At 47.6% G+C, this 15352-nt stretch overlaps 1 pseudogene; it reads right to left on the bottom strand.

The window, feature by feature from the left end:
• Nucleotides 1–1317: 1317 nt before the first annotated feature.
• On the bottom strand, nucleotides 1318–3254 carry LOC139561044 (endonuclease domain-containing 1 protein-like; annotated as a pseudogene).
• Nucleotides 3255–15352: the final 12098 nt, after the last annotated feature.

Genomic DNA, 15352 nt, shown 5'->3' with positions numbered 1-15352 from the left:
GAAAAACAGATCTATTCGACTATTAAAACGGTAAGACTGATAGGTTATTAATAGAATGCATACATGCAGACTGATCATCACTGACAGCCAGGTGTCAATCAATAATTTAGGCTACAGGTGTGCGCTTGATGCAAAATGAGGGGGAGGGTGTTAGAGAAGAAGGAAACTTAATATATAATATAATAATATAGAGAATCTGTAATGCTTTAAAGGTTTCCCATTTTCCAATGACAAGCCAAGCGCCCTCTTTATGAAATTGCGCACACGCATGTTGCTCCCGCTAAAGCAAGCCCAGATAGGAACACAATCATCAGCTTTTGCTGATAAGGGGAACCATTTCAGTGATGAACTGAGTTGCAATTTTACGGTTGTCTATATATTTTTGGGCTATTTTGTAAAAATCCTTGAAAAAATAATTAACTTAATAATGAACTTAATTTAAGTTTAGGGTTAGGCGTAAGGTTTAGGGTTAGGCGTACGGTTATCAGTGTGGTTAAGGTTAGGATGAGGCCTCCACTGGAGAGGGCATCAGTGCAGGGTGGGTGTCGTGGAAAAAGTGGGGTCACTGGATGATAGCTTATTCTTTTACCTGTCTGCCTCAGACTCCAAGGAAATGAAAGGGAGAAGGACAGATCAGCCCGGAAATGAAGATTCATTGTGTTGTGAACTATTTGACAGAGAGAGAATTCTTGTAAGGTCTTAATTGGATAATCACTTCATTAAATGACTGTTGTAAACATATTCGCAAATATCTGTTAAATATAGCCTACTTGTATTGTCCTGTGCAGCAGTAGGGAGTAATGCATGAGTAGGACACTATTGCCCTCTTGTGGATGACTGCAGTTGCAGACTCTTCATACAGTGTGAGGCAATAACTAAACCTTTAAAGGCCAATTGCAGTCCCTGTGTTTTGTATTATATTGTACAACACCTGATGAAACTAACACTTTAAAAGTGGTAAAAAAAATGTTCAGTGTTATTTCCTGATAGTTGCTTGTTGAAAATACAATCTACACAGGACCTTCTAATCAGCAGGTTTTGCATGGGTGTTGATTCAGCTTTCCTGGTGACATGATCAATATATGTAATAGGTATAATAGACCAATAACAAAGTGAGAGTGTGTTCCAAATCTCTCAGCCAATAACAGCTACTTTTCCGTTTCCCCCTCCCCAATCAGACCACTCCCAGACAGTCCTAGCTAAATTATTGCTTGAGAAATAGGTTTTTGTAATAAAAAAGCAATTTTTGTTTCTTTTTTACTATTTTAATGGAACACTATTCCAGATATTGATATAAAAATGGCTGCATTGGGCCTTTTAAAGATGACCGTCTACAAGCCTGGTGAATATCACATGTGAATACAGTAATTCTCCAACAGTAATTCTTATGATCTGAAAGTTCTTGTCCACATCTATCCTTCCTCTGAGTAAATTCTCCAGGATCTTCACTGGAACCTCCACCAGGTGGTTGTTGACACGGTCGTTCAGCCCGTAGGCCCCGAACACCGGGAACTTGTACAGTGCGATGTAGGGCTCGTTCTGGTCATAGTCGGTGCAGCAGTATGCCAACCACATGTACTCGGGGACGGCCACACGGTCCCAGCGGATCATGTCCCCGGAGGTCGTGACCCCGGTGACCACGAAGGCTTTGCCACGGCAGTAGGCAAAGATGTTTGTTGAGACGTTTGCGGATGAGGTCCTCCTGCTCGGCCCAGGGCCCGATCTTGAACTTGTGGATCTGCGGCAAGAGGCAAGAACATGACTTATATTCCCCATACGTCTTCTGATTATTATTCATCTTCCACCCTCTCCAGCACTGAAACGGTTTAAGGTAGACACACCAAACCGACTTTAAAATGTGCAGACTGAACCAACGTACCTGGGGCACCACGTTGATCATTGTGTAGGTGAAGGCCTTGTCCAGGGGGTCGGACTGGTGCTCATCAGGGTTGAGGAGGCCTCTCTCGTACTGGGCCACGTCAGCATAGTCTTCCAGCAAGGCTGTCCTCGAAGTTCATGTACATGTGGGAGGACTGGGGGAACGGCTCCGTGTTGCTGCTGCCGTTCTCTGACGCCAACTACAGAGGGAGAGAGGGGAAGGGATGGAGAGAGAGTGGAAGGGAAGGAGGGCGAGAGGAAGGGATGGAGAGAGAGTGGAAGGGAAGGAGGGCGAGTGGAAGGGAAGGAGGGCGAGAGGAAGGGATGGAGAGAGAGTGGAAGGGAAGGAGGGCGAGAGGAAGGGATGGAGAGAGAGTGGAAGGGATGGAGAGAGAGTGGAAGGGAAGGAGGGCGAGTGGAAGGGAAGGAGGGCGAGAGGAAGGGATGGAGAGAGAGTGGAAGGGAAGGAGGGCGAGAGGAAGGGATGGAGAGAGAGTGGAAGGGATGGAGAGAGAGTGGAAGGGAAGGAGGGCGAGAGGAAGGGATGGAGAGAGAGTGGAAGGGAAGGAGGGTGAGGGAGGGAGGGATGGAGGGAGAGAGGGGGTAGAGACAGATACAGGTAGAAAGAGGGAGGTGGAGAGGTGGGGAGAGATCGAGACAGAGGAAGAAAAAGAGGGGATTTTAATGAAGAGTTGAAGATGGAAAATGAGGGGAGGATCAATTCATTTTGCATATGCACAACACCTGCTTCCTACATGAACGGCTATCACAACAATATCCTATTGTAACACCCATTTACACAACCTATAAAGCTGCTTATCTCCAGTGTTTCATTTTGCGTAGAGCAGCAGAATTGTCCTCACAGCTCAGCAAGCCTTTCCAACTAGTGTATGGGTGTTAGTCATCTGCATCCATGAGAGAACATGTTTGAAATGACATAGGGTTTCTAACTCGCTATCTAGAGCATACAACCATCTTGGCCTATGTTCATTCAAAATACAACACACACACACACACACACCTGTGGCTCGAACATCCAGGGAAAATCCACCCTCTTCCCGCCGTCAAACTTCTTGAAGGTATAGGCCGAGTAGACGGGGATGTGTTTGTGGGGGTCGCAGAGGGTGACGAAGCGCGGCTTGTCCTCGTAGCGCTGGAAGATCTTCTTCAGGGAGCCCCGCGGTGGGGTTCCCATGTACAGGGAGTCCTTACAGCGCTCCACGTGGTTAAAGTCCTCCACCACCCCTGTCTGGGTCTCCCGCATACAGCCCAGCACGATCAGCACCACAGCCAGGGACAGAGAAGAGTAGATGGATAGGTGTCTCATGATGACCATGTCGCTCTCTCTTTTCTCTCTCTTTCGCTCTCTCTTTTACTCTCTCTCTTATTCTCTCTCTCTCTCTCTCTCTCTCTCTCTCTCTCTCTCTCTCTCTCTCTCTCTCTCTCTCTCTCTCTCTCTCTCTCTCTCTCTCTCTCTCTCTCTCTCTCTCTCTCTCTCTCTCTCTCTCTCTCTCTCTCTCTCTCTCTCTCTCTCTCTCTCTCTCTCTCTCATTGTCATTGCACCTATCTTCTTTAGTGGTCTTGTCTGCCTCTTTCAGTTAACACTCTCTCAGCATGTGTTCCCCTCTCTCCTTATGACCTTCACACAGTATTCTGTGTTTGAGTCGTCTCTCTCCCTCCCGCCTTTCTACATTTCCCAGATAGAGCATCATCATCAGATAGACGTATTTTACTGTCTGACACTATCGTATCCTCTCTTTCATGCTCTGCAGCCTCTGTTAGGCCCTGAAAGGCTGCGTTTTTCTTATCAATCTCATGCTTTCTGCTCAGTAGAGAGGAACTCAAGGTCCCTTGTGTGTTGGGGTCCATCGATGCAGAACGTGGTTTGAGCTGACGGTCATTCTTCCACGCTGCCTCTCATTCCCTGAAGTGGAGATATGAAAAGTGTGTGTGTAGATCTGTGCCTTCGCAGCTCTTTCATGTAAAGACTGAGGTGTGAGCAGAACAAGGCTTTGTGCAGTGGTAGATTGGGAGGGAGACTTGAGGAAGGCTCTGAAACAAAATGGAGACCTAGCTGTGCTATGATTATTTCAAATCACAGACATGTTGTGGATTCATTGATTGTCACTGGAATTATTATGATGGGCTTCTAGTGAATAAGCTTGTAGATGTACAGAAAAACAACATTCCATCCAGGATCGTCAGTTAAATCAGTAGCAATGACTTTGACTTTTTATTTCTACTCATTATTGTTATTTGTACCAATAACTGTTTGTCAGGTTTTGGCCAGGACTGTTCTGTTTTTTTGTCACTAGATGTCCCCATTGCACCTTTTTTGTACCTTTTGTTTTTCCCTTGCTCTATTATTGTTTGCACCTGTATGTCGTTCCCTTGTTAGTATTTAATCCCTGTGTGTTCCTTAGTTCCTTGCTCAGTGTTTGTATGTTAGCACCCAGCCCCAGCCCAAGCCTTGTTGTGAACATATATTTTTCTCTTGTTGGATTTTCCAGAGGTTCTCTGGTTTTGTTCTTTTGTATTTTGGATTAGTCTTTTAGGTTTGTTTTTTCCCTTGCTGTTTTTACCACTTTGTGGATTTTCTTTGTATTTTGGAAGTTATCTATTTTTTATTAAACCACCATCTCTAGTACTGCTGTGTCTGCCTCATCTTCTGGGTTCTGCCGATTTAGTGACTGTTTCTCGCACCGGGTCCTGACAGAAACACTGAGCCATTAAAATGAACCCAGAGGCAGCCAGTACCCAGGACTTTTTTCCCATGCTGTCCCACCACGAGGGGACTGTCCAACGTCACGAAGCTGCTCTGGTTCAGCAAGAGGCCTTAATGGCTGGACATTCTCAACTTCTGTCGGAGATGATGACTTCCATAAAGCAGATTTCTGATCAACTTTCTCCTGCAACCGCTTCTGCTCCAGTTCATCAGATTCAAGTGCCCGTGGCAGTTAACCCCCTGGCTGAACCTCGTCTGCCACCTCCCCAACGGTTCTCAGGTGATCCGAGTGGTTGTAAGGGGTTTTTCACCCAATGTTCTCTCTCCTTCGAGCTGCAACCCTCGTCATTTCCCACCGACCGGTCCAAGATAGCATATATCATCACCCTGCTGTCGGAAAAAGCCCTAGCCTGGGCTACTGCTGTGTGGGATGCCCAAAGTCCCTGCTGTGCCAGCTACTCTACCTTTGCTGATGAATTCAAGCGAGTGTTTCAAGGTCCTACCAGCGGTCCTGACTCAGCCAAACAGCTCCTGACTCTCCGCCAAGGTCGGCGCAGCGTGACGGACTATGCCATCCAGTTCCGCACGGTGGCAGCAGCGAGTGGCTGGAATGACGAGGCGCTCACAGTGTGCTTTTTGAAGGGTCTTTCCGACACCATCCAAGATGAACTGGCCACTCGGGAACCACCGGACAACCTCGAGTCCCTGATCAAGTTGGCTTCACGCATAGACCAGCGTCTGAGAGAGAGAGAGCTCAACCGTAGATCTCTCACCCTAGCTCCTATCGATCCCAGCTCCGAGTCTCCACCTTTATCCCCGCTGACTCCACCGGAACCCATGCAGGTTGGACGCATCTCCCAGGCTGAGAGAGACCGCCGGATGAGGGAGCGATGCTGTCTATATTGCGGCAAACCGGGCCATTTCCTCTCCACGTGTCCCGGGCTCCAGGGAAAACGCACTCTCCCGTGCAGGCCTGGGAGGACTGTAACGGGAAACATAACCTCCTCCCATCCATCCAACTCCCGCCTGCTCATTCCAGTTACCCTTTCCTGGGACAACCACGAGCTTCCCCTTCAAGCCTTGGTAGACTCTGGAGCCGCAGGTAACTTCATGGATGGTGTCTGGGCGAAGGAGAATGGCGTTCCCTCTGAACCTCTAAGTGGTTAAGGGTTACTACGTTGGATGGAAGCCCTTTGGGATCTGGACTTGTCACTCGTGTCACTACCCCCTTGCGTCTTTCAGTTTCCCAACACCAGGAAGTGATGAACTTTCATCTGACCTCGTGTTCCGAGTTCCCTCTCGTCCTTGGATACCCCTGGCTTCACAGCCATAACCCTCACATCGACTGGTCTGTGGGCACTATCAAGCAGTGGGGTCCTACGTGCCAAGCCACTTGTATCTTCCCAAGTTCCCCGAGTTCCCCTCTCGAGTCTCTAGAATCCATCGACCTGTCCCGAGTTCCCGAGTGTTACCATGACCTCAAACCGGTATTTAGCAAACAGAGGGCCACCAAACTACCACCCCATAGACCTTACGATTGCCCCATCGACCTGTTTCCGGGCACCTGCCCCCCCAGGGGTCGGATCTTTTCCCTATCTCCTCCCGAACGAGCTGCTATGGATACCTACATCAAGGACGCTCTGGCAGCAGGCCTCATGCGTCCATCCACCTCGCCGGCGGGAGCAGGGTTTTTCTTTGTGGCCAAAAAAGACGGGGGATTACGTCCTTGCATCGACTACCGGGGACTTAATGCCATAACCGTCCGTAACCGCTACCCGCTACCCCTTATGGCCACAGCCTTTGAGCTGCTCCAGGAAGCAGTGGTCTTCACTAAGCTTGACCTGCGGAACGCATACCATCTTGTGCGGATCAAACCCGGTGACGAGTGGAAGACCGCTTTCAACACGCCTACTGGTCACTACAAATACTTGGTGATGCCCTTCGGCCTGACCAACGCCCCGGCTGTGTTCCAAGCGCTCATAAACGATGTGCTTAGGGATATGCTTAACATTTTCGTGTTTGTTTACTTGGATGACATCCTCATCTTTTCGAGCTCCCTTCAAGAACACACTAAGCATGTCAGACAAGTGCTCAAACGCCTCCTAGACAGCCATTTGTACGTTAAGCCGGAAAAGTGTGAATTCCATTCCTCTCGAGTACAGTTCCTGGGATTTGTAGTGGAACCCGGTCGAGTCCAGATGGACCCCAAGAAGGTAGGGGCGGTAGCAGATTGGCCCACCCCCAAGTCCGTTAAGGAAGTTCAGCGTTTCCTGGGCTTCACTAACTTCTACCGCAAGTTCATCAAGAACTTCAGCTCGGTGGCAGCCCCTCTCTCAGCTTTAACCAAGGGTGGCAACACAAGGTTTCTGTGGGGAAGAGAAGCTGAGACGGCCTTCCAAGGACTCAAGCAGCGCATCCTCTCTGCTCCCATCCTGACACTACCGACGGCGGATGAACCTTTTGTGGTGGAGGTAGACGCATCAGAGGTTGGTGTTGGAGCTGTCCTGTCTCAGAGGGGTGAAGACAAGAGGCTTCATCCTTGCGCCTTCTTCTCTCACCGGCTTACCCCGGCCGAGAGGAATTACGATGTGGGGGATCGTGAACTCCTAGCGGTTAAGATGGCATTGAAGGAATGGAGACACTGGCTCGAGGGGGCTTCTCAACCGTTTCAAGTGCTTACGGACCACAAAAATCTGGAGTATATCCAGCAGGCGAAGCGGTTGAACTCCAGACAAGCTCGATGGTCTCTTTTCTTCAGCCGATTCCAGTTTATTCTCACCTATAGACCCGGGTCGAAGAATCTCAAACCGGATGCCTTGTCACGAGTCTACTCTCCTGCCATTCGAGAAGATACTGACATGACTGTTCTTCCTGCCGCTAAGATCGTGGCTCCGATCTCGTGGCAAGTGGAGGATACCGTGAAACAAGCTCAAGCCATCGAACCGGGCCCTGGAGGAGGTCCTGCTAATCGGTTGTTTGTTCCCAAGGCAGCAAGGTCCCAAGTCCTTCTGTGGGGGCACTCCTCTCGCCTCACCTGTCACCCGGGCGTAGGTCGCACCTTGGAGTTCATCCAGCGTAAGTTCTGGTGGCCCACCATAAAAGAAGACGTTGCCACTTTCGTCAAGGCCTGTCCCGTGTGCTGCCAGGGCAAATCTTCTCACCTCCGCCCTCAAGGACTCCTTCACCCTTTATCTATTCCCCACCGACCCTGGTCCCATATCTCGCTGGACTTTATTACTGGCCTTCCTCCGTCCCATGGTAATACTACGATCCTAGTCATCATCGACAGGTTTTCTAAGGCGGCCAGGTTTGTTCCCTTGACCAAATTACCTTCTGCCAAGGAAACAGCTGAGTTGGTGATTAACCATGTGTTCCGAGTCTTTGGCATCCCGCAAGATATGGTTTCCGACAGAGGTCCCCAGTTCGCCTCAAGGTTTTGGAAGGCCTTCTGCCAACTCATAGGGGCCACGGCCAGTTTATCTTCAGGGTACCATCCGGAGTCCAACGGCCAAACTGAGAGGATGAATCAGGAGCTGGAAACCACCCTCAGATGTATGGTTTCCAACAACCCGTCCACATGGTCATCCTTCATTGTTTGGGCTGAGTACGCGCACAACACCTTGTGCTCCTCCTCCACTGGTATATCCCCGCACGAGTGTCAGTTTGGCTATGCTCCTCTATTGTTCCCGGACCAGGAGGCAGAAGTCAGAGTGCCTTCAGCCTCGAGGTTCATCAGACGCTGTCGGCTTACGTGGAAGAAGGCCCGTCTTAATCTTCTGCGTTCCTCTCAGCAGTACCAACGACAAGCCAACAGACGTCGCCGTCCCGGTCCTACCCTGTACCCCGGCCAGAGAGTATGGCTCTCAACAAAAAACTTACCGCTACGGGTGGAGTCTCGCAAGCTGTCCCAGAGATTCATCGGACCCTTTAAGATTGCCAGGAGAGTCAATCCCGTTACTTTTCGCCTGCACTTACCCAGATCCCTTAAAATCAATCCCACATTTCACATTTCTTTATTAAAACCTGTTGTTTTTTCTCCCCTTATTCCGGCAGGCAGACCTCCCCCTCCGCCCCGTGTCATCGGAGGCCAGTCGGCTTATACCGTCCACCGGATACTGGACTCCCGCCGGGTGCAGCGGTCCTGGCAGTATCTGGTGGACTGGGAAGGCTATGGTCCCGAGGAGCGCTCCTGGGTTCCTGCCAAGGACATACTGGACCCTGACCTCATTCGTCAGTTCAGGGCCCTCCACCCTGAGAAGGCTGGTAGGAACGTCAGGAGCCGTTCCTAGGAGGGGGATTCTGTCAGGTTTTGGCCAGGACTGTTCTGGTTTTTTGTCACTAGATGTCCCCATTGCACCTTTTTTGTACCTTTTGTTTTTCCCTTGCTCTATTATTGTTTGCACCTGTATGTCGTTCCCTTGTTAGTATTTAATCCCTGTGTGTTCCTTGCTCAGTGTTTGTATGTTAGCACCCAGCCCCAGCCCAAGCCTTGTTGTGAACATATATTTTTCTCTTGTTGGATTTTCCAGAGGTTCTCTGGTTTTGTTCTTTTGTATTTTGGATTAGTCTTTTAGGTTTGTTTTTTCCCTTGCTGTTTTTACCACTTTGTGGATTTTCTTTGTATTTTGGAAGTTATCTATTTTTTATTAAACCACCATCTCTAGTACTGCTGTGTCTGCCTCATCTTCTGGGTTCTGCCGATTTAGTGACTGTTTCTCGCACCGGGTCCTGACACTGTTGTTGTTTGACATATTTTCTGTTTCCAAACCACATGAGGGGGGAGGAAGGTTTTTAATTTCCCCCTGAGGGCTTGTAAACCACATTCTCATATCTTCTGTGTGTATGTATAGCAACAGGACTAGACTATATCCTCTATTTCCTATTGTATGTTTTAGCTGGTGAGCTGTTCACAAGTTGCATGACACCCCCTCCCACACACCAGCTGAATGTTGCTCTGAATAAGCAGGCAGGTCCCCTGTGGTACAAGTCAGTATTCAACGTCCATCCATGTCTAATGACGTGGAAACCGGCCACTACGGGCATCAGTGAGCGCTGTTACCTTCAAGCAAGTTGTATTGTTGTGGACGGGGATGGAGGCTTGGCATAAGTATCTGCTGCTTTGAGACACGGTTCGACCCCACCTTGGGGCACTACTTGTTGAGTAAATAAAACACTAAACAATCACAATACAGTAACTATTGGTCACTACTATGTATTATAATTCTAATATGTATTCATTATAGAATTGTGTCAGTTATTAATGATTGTAATAATGGAAATAGAGGTTACAGGAAGCATTACAGGAAATAGAGGATATAGTCTAGTACTGTTGCTGTACATACACACAGAAGATATGAGAATTGTGGTTTACAAGCCCTCAGGGGGAAATGAAAAATCTTGCTCCCCTCATGTAGTGTGGAAACAGAAAATTTGTAAAACAACTGTTATTGGTACAAATAACAATGAGTAGAAATAATTGCTCATCCATTCCTTTACTTAGATGTATGTATTAGGGTGTTGTGAAATTGTTAGATTACATGTTAGATATTGCTGACTCTTGGAACTAGAAGCACAAGCATTTCACTACACCCACATTAACATCTGCTAACCATGTGAATGTGACCAATACAATTTTATTTGAATCATAACCTTTTTTTAACTGCACTCTCCAGTTGTAGGCCTAGATATGTGAGAGAGGAGAGAATGTGGGTTTGGTGGGTTTGTGCCCATAGGTAACGTTGTTGCCAGTGATGTCTGTTGAGGACCTGCCTTATAACAGGCCTACAAGCCCTCAGTCCAGCCTCTCTCAGCCTATTGCAGACAGTCTGAGCACCAATGGAGGGATTGTGCGTTCCTGGTGTAACTCGGGCAGTTGCTGTTGCCATCCTGTACCTGTCCCTTAGGTGAGATGTTCGGATGTACCGATCCTGTGCAGTTGTTGTTACACGTGGTCTGCCACTGCGAGGATGACCAGCTGTCGTCCTGTCTCCCTGTAGTGCTGTCTTAGGCGTTTCACCATACGGACATTGCAATTTATTGCCCTGGCCACATCTGCAGTCCTCATGCCTAAGGCATGTTCACGCAGATGAGCAGGGACCCTGGGCATCTTTCTTTTTTTGTATTTTTCAGAGTCAATAGAAAGGCCTCTTTTTAGTATCCTCAGTTTTCATAACTGTGACTTTAATTGCCTACCATCTGTAAGCGGTTAGTGTCTTAGCGACCGTTCCACGGGTGCATGGTCATTAATTGTTTATGGTTCATTGAACACGCATGGGAAACAGTGTTTAACCCTTTACAATCAAGATTTGTGAAGTTATTTGGATTTTTACGAATCATCTTTGAAAGACAGGGTCCTGAAAAAGGGACAAGTTTTGATGAGTTTATATATATACAGTATATATATATATATATATGTAAAACACACATCACGACAAGAGACAACACTACACAAAGAGAGACCTAAGACAACAATATAGCAAGGCAGCAACACATGACAACACAGCATGGTAGCAACACAACATGGTAGCAGCACAAAGCATGGTACAAACGTTATTGGGCACAGACAGCAGCACAAAGGTCAAGAAGGGAGAGACAACAATGCATCACATAAAGCAGCCACAACTGTCAGTAAGAGTGTCAATGATTGAGTTTTTGAATGAAGAAATTGAAATAAAACTGTCCAGTTTGAGTGTTTGTTGTTTGTCCCAGTTGCTAGCTGCAGCGAACTGATGTGTTTGCTTTTGTGACCTTTATCAGAATGTGACTGGCAGAACGGGTGTTGTATGTGGAGGATGAGGGCTGCAATAGATATTTCAGATAGGGGCGAGTGAGGCCGTCTTGCGACGGGTATACAGAGATGACCAGTTTACAGAGGAGTATAGAGGGCAGTGATGTGTCCTATAAGGACCATTGGTGGCAAATCTGATGGCCGAATGGTAAAGAACATCTAGCCGCTCGAGAGCACCCTTACCTGCCGATCTATAAATTATTTCTCCGTAATCTAGCATGGCAGGAAGGTTAGAGGAAACCAAGTCTATATTTAACGTTAGCCTGCAGCTTTGATATGTGCTGAGAGAAGGACAGTGTACCATGTAGCCATACTCCCAAGTACTTGTATGCGGTGACTACGTCAAGCTCTAAACCCTCAGAGGTAGTAATCACACCTGTGGGGAGAGGGGCATTCTTCTTACCAAACCACATGACCTTTGTTTTGGAGGTGTTTAGAACAAGGTTAAGGGTAGAGAAAGCTGGACACTAAAAACGCTTTGTTGTAGAGCATTTAACACCAAATCCAGGGAGGGGCCAGCTGAGTATAAGACTGTATCATCTGCAAATATATGGATGAGAGAGCCTCTTACTGCATGAACTATGTTGTTGATGTAAATTGAGAAGAGCGTGGGGCCTAGGATTGAGCCTTGGGGTACTCCCTTGGTGTCAGGCAGTTGCTGAAACCCCAGATTTTCTGACTTTTTACACTGCACTCTTTGATAGAGGTAGTTAGCAAACCAGGCCAAAGACCCCTCAGACACCAACACTCCTTAGCCAGCCCACAAGAATGGAATGGTCTACCGTATCAAAAGCGTAAGCCAAGTCAATAAAAATAGCAGCACAACATTTCTTAGAATCAAGGGCAATGGTGACATCATTGAGGACCTTTAAGGTTGCAGTGACACATCCATAACCTGATCGGAAACCAGATTGCATACCAGAGAGAATACTATAGACATCAAGTAAGCCAGTTAGTTGATTATTGACAAGTTTTTCCAACACTTTTGATAAACAGGGCAAAAAAGAAATAGACCTATAAACAGTTAAGATGAGCTTGATCTCCCCTTTACAAAATGGACGAACCATGGCTGCCATCCAAGCAATGGGAACCTCCCCAGGGCAGGAAAGACAGGTTAAAAAGGTCGGAGATAGGCTTAGTGATGATAGGGGCAGCTACCTCGGAGGGGCAGCAACCTCGGGGCGGCAGCAACCTCGGGGCGGCAGCAACCTGGGGGCGACAGCAACATCGGGGCGGCAGCAACATCGGGGCGGCAGCAACCTCGGGGCGGCAGCAACATCGGGGCGGCAGCAACCTCGGGGCGGCAGCAACTTCGGGGCGGCAGCAACTTCGGGGCGGCAGCAACCTCGGGGCGGCAGCAACCTCGGGGCGGCAGCAACATCGGGGCGGCAGCAACATCGGGGCGGCAGCAACCTCGGGGCGGCAGCAACATCGGGGCGGCAGCAACATCGGGGCGGCAGCAACCTCGGGGCGGCAGCAACATCGGGGCGGCAGCAACATCGGGGCGGCAGCAACATCGGGGCGGCAGCAACCTCGGGGCGGCAGCAACCTCGGGGCGGCAGCAACCTGGGGGCGACAGCAACCTGGGGGCGGCAGCAACCTGGGGGCGACAGCAACCTTCCTCTGTTTGCAATTGTAAGAAATTGTATTAGATACTAGTAACTTGTTTTAACCACTTCTCAACATAAGCTATTCTTGGCACAACATGCACCCATTCCCACTACTTTGTCAGACCCACACACACATCCCCTCCCCCATGAATAGGGCCTGTGAAAACAAACGCACATGCAGGACGCCTTTGGATGTGACTAGGACAAAGGACTGTGGGAAGGGCCAATGGAAACGTCGACATCAGGCCGAACAGGATTACCCACGTCCCAGATCGACCAATCGGAAGGCCAGACGACAAGATCAACCTACTTTGCTAGTTGCCTATATAATCTGTATGTACTGTTTAGAGCGGGCTCTTCTCCGACGATTTCATAAGAATCTGACAGAAAGGGGCCGTGCACGTTTTTGCCTGATATCTTTACACTTGAATAAAACGGCCTTATTATAAAATTATCCACCTCGTCCTATGTCTCCACTTGTTCTCCTGTCTCAAGTAAACGTTTTATCAACACAATCCCAATGGTCCCAGATACAACATGAATGGTCGTTTTGTTAGATAAAATCCTTGTTTTTATATCCCAAAAAGTCTGTTTAGTTGGTGCCATTAATTTCAGTAATCCACTCCTTCAACTTGCAGACAAAGGAGTCCAAAAAGCTACCGCTAAACTTCGTCCTAACAAGTCAAACAACGTTTATATTTAATCCTCAGGTACTCTAAAATGTAAATAAACTATAATATTTAATATGGAAAGTAGTATGTTCAATAGGAAAGCAGAATTACTACGCGCGTGCCAAAAGACTGATATTGTTCCGGTGCTCTCTTCACCAAAACTCCAAATTCTTGCTCGTTTTTCAAAAAACAAGCATGAAACCTTGATTTACATTTGTTGACATCTAGTGGAAGCCATAGGAATTGCAATCTGGGAGACGGAATTACATAGGATGCGTAGCTTTCCATTGTAAGAGCCTGGGACCTGAATCTTTTTTTCCTGGTCGTTGCTTTTTTCTTCGGATTTTCGCCTGCCATATCAATTCTGTTATAGTCTTATATGAACAGTTTTAGATACTTCAAAGTGTTTTCTATCCAATGCTACCAATTATACGCATTTCCTGGCTTCTGGGCCTGAATAACAGGCAGTTTACTTTGGGCACGTCAGTCAGGCGGAAATTCAGGAAACCCCATCCCTAACAACTTTTAAAGTTGTTTTAGCAAGCGTCTATAACAAATCAGGACAGGTCGTTTCTCTGAGCAGCCATTACGAACACTAAGGTCATTACAGAAAACACCACACTGATACATGTCAGGGTTATTTGTGAGGATAACATCAAGGAGAGTAGCTATTTCTGGGTGTTTGGAGTCATACGTTGTGGGATTGGTAATAATCTGAAAAAGATTTAGGGAGTCCCATTGCTTTAGGACTTGGTCAGGTAGTTTAAGCATGTCCCAGTTTATGTCAACTAGCAGGACAAATTCAGACTTAGTGTAAGGGGCCAGGAGAGTGCTTAAGGCAGGTAGGGCACAGGCCGGTGCTGATGGAGGACGATAGCACCCAGCAACAGTCAACAAAGAGCAATTTGAAAGTTTAATGCTTGAAACCAGCAAATCAAATTGTTTGGGGACAGACTTGGTGGAGACAACCGAGCACTGAAGGTGATTGCCACTCCCCCACCTTTGGAAGATCTGTCTTGCTAAAAAAGGTTATAACCAGAAAGGTTAACATCAGTATTCAAAACACTCTTCCTTAACCATGTCTCAGTAATGACCAACACATCTGGATTGGAGCTGTGAACCCATCATTTCAATTGATCCATTTTAGGTAATAAGCTTCTAGTGTTAACGTGCAGAAAACCCAAGCTTTTACGAGAGCAGAAATCAGTGAAGCAGATATCAGAGCACAAGTCAGAATTGGGGCTAGCAACTGTAGATGGGCCAGGGTGTACATGCACATTTCCAGATATCATCAACAGAAATACAATCAAGACACGGCATAGGACACAGAGAGCCTGCAGTGCTGATTCATGACATCTGAACGTATATCAGCTAGCAACAAGATCATATTGTACAGCAATTTCATCAGGTAACTTGAATACAAGGCCAGCGAGAGGTGGTTAGAATAGGATGGCCAAAAGTCTGTGTAACCAATAGAGAGTCAGAGTCCCGAGTGTGGGAACAAACACTGTCCCTAAACAAACACCAAAGAAAGTTAATAATCAACAAAGCATGCAGGAGTCATGAGACAAATAGCAAAACAGCAAAATGCGCAAGAAAAAAGTAAAATATATAACGACTTGGGGCTAGCCATTGTAAGCTCAGAGTCACTCGCCCCAACAGTTTGTGTGTGCTGGAGGCG

This window comes from Salvelinus alpinus, chromosome 31, assembly GCF_045679555.1.
Source record: "Salvelinus alpinus chromosome 31, SLU_Salpinus.1, whole genome shotgun sequence".
Lineage (NCBI taxonomy): Eukaryota > Metazoa > Chordata > Actinopteri > Salmoniformes > Salmonidae > Salvelinus > Salvelinus alpinus.
Note: the sequence above shows the minus strand (reverse complement) of the source record. Positions and strands in the feature narration are given on the sequence as shown.